Source organism: Zeugodacus cucurbitae, chromosome 3, assembly GCF_028554725.1.
Source record: "Zeugodacus cucurbitae isolate PBARC_wt_2022May chromosome 3, idZeuCucr1.2, whole genome shotgun sequence".
NCBI lineage: Eukaryota > Metazoa > Arthropoda > Insecta > Diptera > Tephritidae > Zeugodacus > Zeugodacus cucurbitae.
This window is the reverse complement of record NC_071668.1, coordinates 7461630-7472427: the sequence shown is the minus strand read 5'-3', so window position 1 is coordinate 7472427 and position 10798 is coordinate 7461630.

Here is a 10798-nt window from a genome sequence, read left to right as displayed (position 1 = left end):
ATGGGCGTGGCATCGCCTACTTATGGGTCAAAAACCATATCTCAGGAAATACTCGACAGATTTCAATGAAATTCGGGATATAATATTTTCTTGAGACCCTGATAACACGGACTAAAAATGGGCGAAATCGATTCACAACCACGACTACTTTCCTTATAACTCAATTTCGAATTCCATCTGATTCTTTCACTTTATAATATATACATAAGGAACCAATGAAGATAGCGGAATAAAACTTTACACAAATAGTGTAGTATATCATCTCTGGCTTCATTTGTGAAAAACTTTTCAAGGCTTCAGATGTCGAACATGTTAGCATCTTAGGGTAAATTTTTACCGAAAATATAGGTAAATCTCTTAGATAATTTAATGTAATTCAGAGGAAATTGTTTTCTTCTAATAGTGTTCAGTTCCAAAAATTATTAAAATCGGGTCATAACATCTCCTAGCTCCCATATACCTAATTATAGCTTTTCCAAAAATACGGCGGGCTTTATTCCGCATATATGTATTGGTTAATATGTGAGATATCTTAGCAAAATTAAGTGAGCGTATAGTCTTGGATATAGTGCACCTTGCTGATGAAAATGTTTGAAATCCATGTAAGCCCATAAATCGTGTATTATTTAATTGGGTATCGGGTATCCAGAGCCATTTTGGCATATTACTAATTCAACACCCCCGCCTCCTGAATAAAATCGTGTTTTTCCATTACCGACATTCATTCATTTTTACTGCATATCCTTGCAAGAGTGCATTTAAAACATTTACCCACATCGCGAAAAAAAGTTTGCACAAAACTAGTGCGACTGCGAGTCTCAGCGCATTCGCAACACTTGTTGCTGTTTAAATAGAAATCAAGATTATAAGAAACTGCTGACAATTAAATTGCTCGGAAAGTGCGTCATGTGACCAATTAGCGAACACCAAATGGAACGCGCAATTTCATGCTTCTTACTTTTACTTTTACCATTTATAATTTCAAACAATTGCTGCATTTAGCACACATACAGGCGCTCAAGCAACACAAATGCGATTATGAGTGTGTGTGTGTATGCGTGTTTTTGTGTCAAAACCACAGCAAAGTGGCCAGGAAATTTCTTGTGGTTGGCGCTATGCGTGCCACAGCATTTTGTTGTTTCTTTTTTTTGGCGATTTACGGACTTGAAAAACAAACTGAATTAATAAAGCTCACTACGTGTGCACGAGTGGCGCATGGAATGCGTTGGACGCGGTGGACGCGGTGGAGGGGAGTTGGGATAAACTAATATTAACACATTTAAGCAAAATTCGCGTGGAATTTGCTGTTTCTATTTCTTTGGGCGCTACAGAGTACATACATATGTATATATTCCGAATAGTATATTCAGCAGTTTTTGATACTCGTGGTCGTAGATTAAGGAGCTTACTCTATGCGGGTTTTAAAAATTTCACATATTAAAAATAAGCTTTATCAACACCCTGTATTTCAAATGACCGTCGAGATCCAAATTTTCTGGCTGATAGCTGGTTTCTCCTCTTCTTTGCTAGTCTGGACCTGGAACTGCTTAGATTTGCAGTAATCGAATGGCACCGGTTATATTTATATAGCGCGGCTTGGAGACATCAATCGTTTGGAGCAAATTATGGTCACTAAAACTATTCTGGTTTCTTGGATTGTGCACACTTCTATATAAATAAATAGTTATTTATAAAACTCAATATCAAAACTCTACTGTATTAAGAAATCATTGTAATAAATGTAAATTAAATGATAACTGCTGGTACACAAGCTATATTGGATGAAGAATAGACGTACATATAAATAGAGAAAGTTCGTCTCAATCAGGTGATTATATCAAAAGCTGTAAGGGTTGTAAAAACACGAATGATTTTAAGACTAAATGGACACCGGGACCAACAAATTCTAAAAAAAAATCTTTATCGTTGTCTCCATTTTCAGTTTTAAAAAATGTGGGTCAGTAATTTTATTACCGTGGAAAATCTTTGGAGGGAGACTCGAGCGTCTGTTCACGATCGTTTCGACTCTAAATTTTCTTCTTCGCTGAAGACGATTTCATAATAAAGAATTAGTGAAATTATCTCTAATAGAATCCGATTTTGGGAAATAAAATTCATCGTTTTCTAAAGGTTTGTTCGACGCAAGTATTTAGCTGGTAGTTTGTTAAAGTAAACTGACCATAAACCAACGACCCGAGCCTACTTTGACAGCTTGTTTGGGAGTTATGATCTTAGGATATTCTATAGCGCAAAACATCCTGTATTCTATTTCATATATTTACACTTTTTGGAACAATGTGATATTGGGAGAATTTTTTCAAGATATATATTTCTATTTCTTGTCTAATTTCATGACATTTTTATACTCTCGCAACAAAAGTTGCTAAGAGAGTATTATAGTTTTGTTCACATTTGTTTGTAAGTCATAAAACTAAACGAGTTAGATATAGAGTTATATATATCAAAATGATCAAGGTGACGAGACGAGTCAAAATCCAAATGTCTGTCTGTCCGTCCGTCTGTCCGTGCAACGGATAACTTGAGTAAAAATTGAGATATCTTAACGAAACTTGGAACACGTATTCCTTGGCACCCTGAGGAGGTTGCTTTCGAAAATGGGCAAAATCGTACCATTGCCACGCCCACGAAATGGCGAAAACCAAAAACTTATAAAGTGTCATAACTAAGCCATAAATAAAGTTATGAAAATAAAATAAGGAACATAGGATCGTATTAGGGAGGGACACATTTGGATGTAATTTGTGGGCGTGACCCCGCCCTCAAATAGGTTTTTTGTATATAACTCGCTAGCCAATAAAGCTATATAAACCAAAATTTCTGCAGTCGTTTCTTTTAGCCGTTTCCTTATACAGTCCAAAAATGAAAGAAATCGGATAATAACCACGCCCACCTCCCATACAAAGGTTAGGTTGAAAATGACTAAAAGTGGGTTAATTCACTAACGAGAAACGTCAGAAACACTAAATTTAACAGAAACAAGTAAAGAAGGGCTAAGTTCGGGTGTAACCGAACATTTTATACTCTCGCAGTTTATTGATGTAATTTTATAAAGATTCGACCCATATATTGGGTATAAAGTTCAATAGAATAACGAAAATCATCATAAATAGTATATGGGGACTGAGGTAATTCCTAAACCGATTTCACTCGTTTTCACCACCAAGATACAATGTATCGAAGGCTATACGCTCACTTAATTTACTATTACTTATACTTAGGTATATGGGATATGGGGGAAGTTATGACCCGATTTTTACCATTTCAGGTACAGAGGGAATGAATTACATTAAAATATTTGATTTTCGATGAAAAATTATCCTTAGGCACTGAGTTCTTCATGTTCGATATCAGGGGCCTAGAAAAGTCATGGTCCGATTTTGACAATTTTTTCACAAGTGATGTCACAGCTCAAATACAGTATTTGTGTAAAGTTTTATTCCGTTATCTTCATTGGTTCCTTATGAATACATTATAAAGTGAACGAATCAGATGGAATTCAAAATTGAGTTATATGGGAAGTAGACGTAGTTGTGAACCGATTTCGCCCATTTTTCATTTGTGTCATTAGGATGTCAATAATAATGTTATGTACCGAATTTCATTGAAATAGGTCGAGTAGTTTCTGAGAAATGGTTTTTGACCCATAAGTGGGAGACGCCACGCCCATTTTCCATTTTGTAAAAAAATCTCAGTGCAGCTTCCTTCTGTCATTTCTTATGTAAAATTTGGTGTTTCTGACGTTTTTCGTTAGGGAGTTAACCCACTTTTAGTAATTTTCAACCTAACCTTTGTATGGGAGGTGGGCGTGGTTATTATCCGATTTCTTTCATTTTTGGACTGTATAAGGAAATGACTAAAAGAAACGACTGTAGAAAGTTTGGCTTATATAGCTTTATTGGTTTGCGAGTTATATACAAAAAACCTATTTGGGGGCGGGGTCACGCCCACTTTTCCAAAAAAATTACATCCAAATGTGCCCCTCCCTAATGGGATCCTATGTTCCAAATTTCATTTTCCTAACTTTATTAATGGCTAAGTTAAGACACTGTATAGGTTTTCGGTTTCCACCATTTTGTGGGCGTGGCAGAGGACCGATTTTGCCCATTTTCGAAAGCAACCTCCTCAGGGTGCCAAGGAACATGTGTTCCAAGTTTCATTAAAATATCTTAATTTTTACTCAAGTTATCGCTTGCACGGACAGACGGACAGACGGACAGACGGACGGACGGACAGACGGACGGACAGACATCCGAATTTCAAATCTACTCGTCATCCTGATCATTTATGTATATATAACCCCATATCTAACTCTTATATTTCTTGGTGACACAAACAACCGTTATGTGAACAAAACTATTATACTCTGTGCAACAGGTTGCGAGAGTATAAAAATAGCAGAAGGATGCTGCACTCAGATCTTTTTACAAAATGAAAAATGGGCGTGGCATCGCTACTTATGGGTCAAAAGCCTGATCTGATTCCTTCACTTTATAATGTATACATAAGGAACCAATGAAGATAGCGGAATAAAACATTACACAAATAGTACATATCATATCTGGCTTCACTTGAGAAAAAATTGTCGAAAACGGCTATAACTTTTCAAGGCCCCTGTTATCGAACATATTGAACTCCGCGCCTAAGGGGAAATTTTAACCGAAACTATGGAAAAATCTCTCTGATAATTTAATGTAATTCAGAGGAAATTGTTTATTCTAATAGTGTGTCTCGGTTCCAAAAATTATTAAAATCGGATAACATCTTCTAGCTCCCATATACCTAATTATAGGTTTTTCAAAAATACGGTGGGCTTTAATCTACATATATGTATTGGTTAATATGTTAGATACTATATCTTTGCGAAATTAAGTGCGTGTATAGTTTTGGATATAGTGTACCTAGCTGGTGAAAATGAATGAAATCGGTTCAGGAATTTCCTCAGCCCTCATACACTATATAGGACAATTTTCGTTATTCTATTAAACTTTGTGCCGAATTTATAGGTAAATTTGGGTATTATCTTAATAAAATTTCTTCAATAAATTGCGAGAGTATAAAATGTTCGGTTGCACCCGAACTTAGCCTTTTCTTACTTGTTAATATTTAAAAAATATTATTTTATGGATTTTTTTGGCGAGTTTCCAAATCTAACTATTGCACGACGCCACTGTACGTTATTTGCGCTTTGTTGTTTGCGGTTTTCACTAGCGCCCACACCAAAACACACTCACAGAAATATACATATACACACACAGTAACTCACGCATACAGGCCCACTCTCTATAGAAACTTAATTGTGCATCTATAGCTGCCAATTAAATGCGGTCTGCACGCTAAATAACCGAAATTCCGCAAATACTTACTTAGGCCATGGGCATGCTGTGTAACAGTTGTACGGGTATGTATGTACAGTTATTAAAATTCAAAGCAGGTTTTGTGGTGAAACATGTTTATAAATTAATTCGCACTGCCAGGAAATATAATGGCGCGCGCTTCGGACTAATGGCAAATGCTTACAAATAATATGCTAGGATGAATGGAAAAGTAAAATCGACAAGCAGAATTATTGGTTTATTATTTTCCGAAAACAATGTTAATGCAAAATACAGCAACAAAATGCTGTAAATAAATCGCCTGGATTCACGCAATCGCTGTGATTTGTAACAAAATGCCCGAATTGTGTGCGTGAAAAATGCACGAAGCACGGGGAAACAGATGTAACAATTAATGTAACGGCTTAGCCGACTGTCAAAAATATATGTGTGGATTACACGAATTAACTGTGGAAAAATATTAACGCAAGGCAAGCTTTATCTGTGTCATAAAGTAGAGTAAGTGTTGACGATATGTTTACAATCCCCTTGGATCTGCAGCATGATTGGCATAGTTCGACCAATCAAGGTCGATAATTGCAACTGGAATCTAGTTATAGGTCAGAAGTTTATTTTCTTCATTTTACCTTTCCATAGATCCGCTGATAATAATAATAAAATATAAATTAATTTAAAAAATATTAAAAAACCCGAAAAAATATTAGATGTTCCTTTAGTTATAAACCTATATAAAAATCCAAAAAAAAAAATAAAAATTAATCATTTGCATATAAGAAATATTATAAACAATTATAAAAAAAAAACAAAAAAAAATTTTTGGATGCTCCTTTAGTTTAAACATATTCCAGTATATTAAAAAAATGTTTTGTATAAAAAAAAATGAAAAAAAAATAAAAAATAAAAAAAAACGGAAAAAGTGTATTCATTTATAGTATTTTAACATTCAAGAATCATATTTAAAAAATTTGTAATGTTTCTATTCTATATTGGAAATATCAGAATAGATCCTTGAATTTCGTATACGTTATTGTAGGCTCAGGAATATCGGAGCAAATATTTTTGTTGATAGATTACGAAAATACTGCTTCTTTGCTGGATGAGTTAGTCATCTGACTATGGGAAAAGCTAACAGTCCACAGTCGGTTTGATAGTGATTTGATGGACTGAGTTGTGTAGAAAATAAAGTTTCAAAAATCAGTCCGATCATATACGTCAAATATTTGGGTGTTTCAAGGAGTTCACGAATATTATTAAATTCCACAACATCACAATATTAAATTCCACAACATCTCTAGAAAATTGCCCTACAATTTCATCCGCCGTACGAGAAATAGTTTTGGAGATACAGTCTGACGAAGTTGCGCGCTCGAAGGTAGCTCGACTGTCACTTATAGCTTTAAAGATCTCTTTCTGAGAACTGATCAAGATTTCAAGATTTCTCGCCAACAACTCAAACGATTTTGTTGGAATTTGAAATTATTTAAAAAAAAAACACGAAATTTTAGGCGATTTTATATTTTTTCACTTTGGATTAGATTATCTATGCGCGCACATTTTTCCCGAGGGTTCGTCGAAATTGGCGTCATAATGGCAGATTTTTAAATATTTTTCTTCAAAAATTTCAGTAAACCCTTTTTATACTCTCGCAATAAAAGTTGCTAAGAGAGTATTATAGTTTTGTTCACATAACGGTTGTTTGTGTCACCAAGAAATAAAAATGTTAGATATGGGGTTATATATATAAATGATGAGGATGACCAGTGGAGTTGAAATCCGGATGTCTGTCCGTCCGTCCGTCCGTGCAACAGATATTCAGAAGTTTATTTTCTTCATTTTACCTTTCCATAGATCCGCTGACAATTCTGTAATGAAGCCATCTGCTCGTTAGCTCTTGTCCACCTTGACTCTTCAGCATCATTTTTCTCTGTTACAACATCCCCGTCCATCAATTGCGAATGGCTTCATCGATTGATTAATATTAATAAATAATTATGTACTTTCAATTAGTACCACAGCAATCCGCTTCACAATCGCATTAGCCGGAATCGCTGCGCAGTTCTATTCTTTCCACTTTACTTTTGGCTACACTGCGTTGCTCTCTTTTCTTCGGCTTTCGCGTACAATTGTTTCCAATCAACTTTTAATTCAATTCGTAGTGTAAAAGTGAATTCTGATTTTGCGCGTGTCTTTGCTTGCTCCACTTTCGACAAATCCCATTTTGCACCAACATTTAGCGTCCACAAGACAAATGGCAATCAACGCAGTTTATTGGCGACCACAACTAGATGTGTCTCACAAGAATTGTATTCATTAAACGAAATACATTGGACACTCTCAAATTCTGTTAGACGTATACTGTGGATACTGGTGCTAACTCTATGGACTATAAATTTAAAGCTTGCAGCTGAAGACTACACATGACATGTCTAAGCTAAGATACGAGGTTACGACTGCGAGCTGTCATTTCTGGTAATTGCCGCTATTGCTGACGTTGCAAGTGCGTTAGTGCAGTGTGATGCATAAAATTGAGGTTAGGATTCGTTGTGATTGGATGAGGTACACGAAAATGTAAAATATTAAAATAGCTTTTAATAAAGAAAATTGAGTAAAAGAAAAAAATATATTTAAAATCATTGAGAAGAGCCAATGGAAACTATTGGGTTCCAGCAAGAAAATAGCCACTGAAAAAGATCCTGAGAGCTGATTCCAGGAGAGCTTAATTAAGAAACTATGAGATGGGGGGCTTTTCAACAAGCAACGGGGAGGGGCTTGTATTAACCAATATTTGAAAATATAATTCAAATACACCGCCAAAATCGTGCTCGTACCTACTCAGGGCACGGCGTTACACGAAGGAATTTTAGGATCCCTATTTTAAGACTTCTTCACTTTCACTAGTTCGCAATGGTTCTTTCTAGTTTCTCACTGGTGAGGATGGTTCTCACCATCTCTCACCGGTTTTCCTTCATGAGCGAAATAATAAAGTTGTTGTAAGGGTTGCCTAAACCTGCCTGAACCAGGAAGCCGAAATTAAATCGACAGGGTCGGACCAAAAAGAAGTTGTTAGTGTCATCCGGGACTCTTTGCAGGACATATATTGGATATGTCGGGGTTCAGTCTGGATAAGTAAGAATTTAACCCGCTACAATATCCAGAACGAAGTTGTGCGAGGGTCACTCTAGTTTCGCGTAGCAACTCCAGCTCTGTGTATGCTATCGGTATTGTTTTATCTCCAGAGTCGATGAAGATGTTAATGGCTTCTCTGTGAATGGCGTCGAAAGCCTATCACATCCGAAGTCCGATTGTTATAGTATTGTAAGTGGTCGACGGATTTCAGGAAGGTACTCTTGTTGGCTCTGGGTGACTCAGCTTCCAGCAATTGACCATAGGAATGATTTCTCCGAGCATACGGGTCTAATTATGAGAGTGCTCGATCGGAAACATCAAGAAGGCAACCTGTGGCTATCCGGAGAGCTGCATTTTGACAAGTCTGAAGCTTCCCCAGCTGCGTCCTACTTTACCCAGACGACCATATAGGGGCTGCGTAATTTATGACTGGAATAATAAGACTGTTTGACACGTATAGCTTTAATCCGAGTACTTATGGACATAACACTATGATTCATGGGGGACAATCATAGTGTTATGTCCATAATATTTAAAATTCAATTGAGTGAGTAAGGCTTTATTTGTAATGCATGGAAATAAATCTTGGAATGTAAATTTTCTATTTGACATATTTAGCGAACTTGGTATAATTCCTTCAGCAAGATAACGCTTCACACTATATATGGCTTCGTAATATTTCCGAAGTTATACATGATTAAGTAATATGTTTTATCTGACAGCTGGAGTGACAACTATCCCACTACCCCCTTAGGAAGTCTAACTCTTCAAAGAACACCCTGTACCCGCGCTTGACAAATACTATATCCCTGTAAGCACTCGCGTGCGTTAGTCGTCTACTCAATCTCAACATGCCAATTATTCAATTTAAACGCCCACCCAAGTAAGCGCACGGATCAAGTAAAAATAAAGCGGCAAACAACAAAGTGCAACGGGTTGCAGATAATATTCAATTGGCGTCGAATCACGAAAGCGCATTAATCAAAAGCGCCGAGGAAGCATTTGCCACTTGGCAGTCTGTTACAGCGCACACAAGCTAGAGCGGCTGTGCATTAGTTGAGCGCAGCAAATGTGGATGCGAGTGTGTGTGTGTGATATGCAACAAATGTTCTTGCTGCAGCCGCAGATAAAGCTTAGCAGCATACAACAGCAGCGTGAGTGCAACGTGCCACATATTGATGCAAGTAATGCTAGCTGGGCATGTGTGTGCGCATGAGTAACTGTCGACAGACAATTTTCAACCGATGCTATAGCAACAACAATAATAACTTTAGCTAACAATTCCCATGACGACTGACGAGCGACATCAATTTTTGCAGATTTCTGCTGTCACCGCTGATGCATTGCCAGTCGAAACGTGCGCCACTTTGGCGACGCTGTACTCGTACAATGCGGCGTTCTCACATCCTCAGCAACAGCAATGGTGTTTTAGCAGCATATGGCAGCTTTTCACATCTCTGATTGCCTCAGTGGCAGCAAGAAAACAACTTGCAACTGTCGTTGAGCAATAATAACGGTGTACTCGTACTGCGGAGCGTTGTCACAACAAAAGCAACAATAATGTAGACAGATAATGTCGTGTACATATGTTACGATTCGTTTGCTGTAAAATTTTATATCACCTATTGAAGCGTGTACCTTGTTTTTATTAGTGCTCATCCTGTTGTTCAGACAGCCACAGCTGTCAATATGTTTGCAAAGTTCAATTTGTCATTCAGAGTGATTATCGAATGCTCACAACTGTCGTTTTTAGTAATTTCCGTTTTTCAGATTTTTGCCAAGGAGGCGAAACCGGTAAAATATATATGTGCCAGATTTGATAGAGATCGTAGAATTTTTCTGAAAATAAACACAAAAAAATTCACCGTAAACAGGAACAGGTAGTAATCACTTGGTTCCAGGTTCGCACTACGAATATAAGGTGGATGTATCCTGTCGACGACCCAGAGCTTCTTGTGAATCCCCTAGGCGATTGTTTCCTTCTAACGATCTAACTATTGACGGTACAGTTCCGAACTAAGGGATTGGTCCCAGGTCAGAGTTGATGATTCCCTTTCTGTCCCTTTAAACAAACAACAGAATCTTCCTGCCAGCTCAATCTTGACCTGGACACCTTTTGAGCCGGCTCTCAGCGATTCAACCACAACCTTTTCCACTTAAAGATGAATCATCAGAAGCTACGGGAGCTTGGATGAGAGGTTTTATCGCATCCATCATATAGCCTGGACATAGCGCCAAGTGATTACTACCTGTTCCTGCCCATAATTTTCAGAAAAGTTCTACGATCTCTATCAAATTTGGCACATATATATTTTACC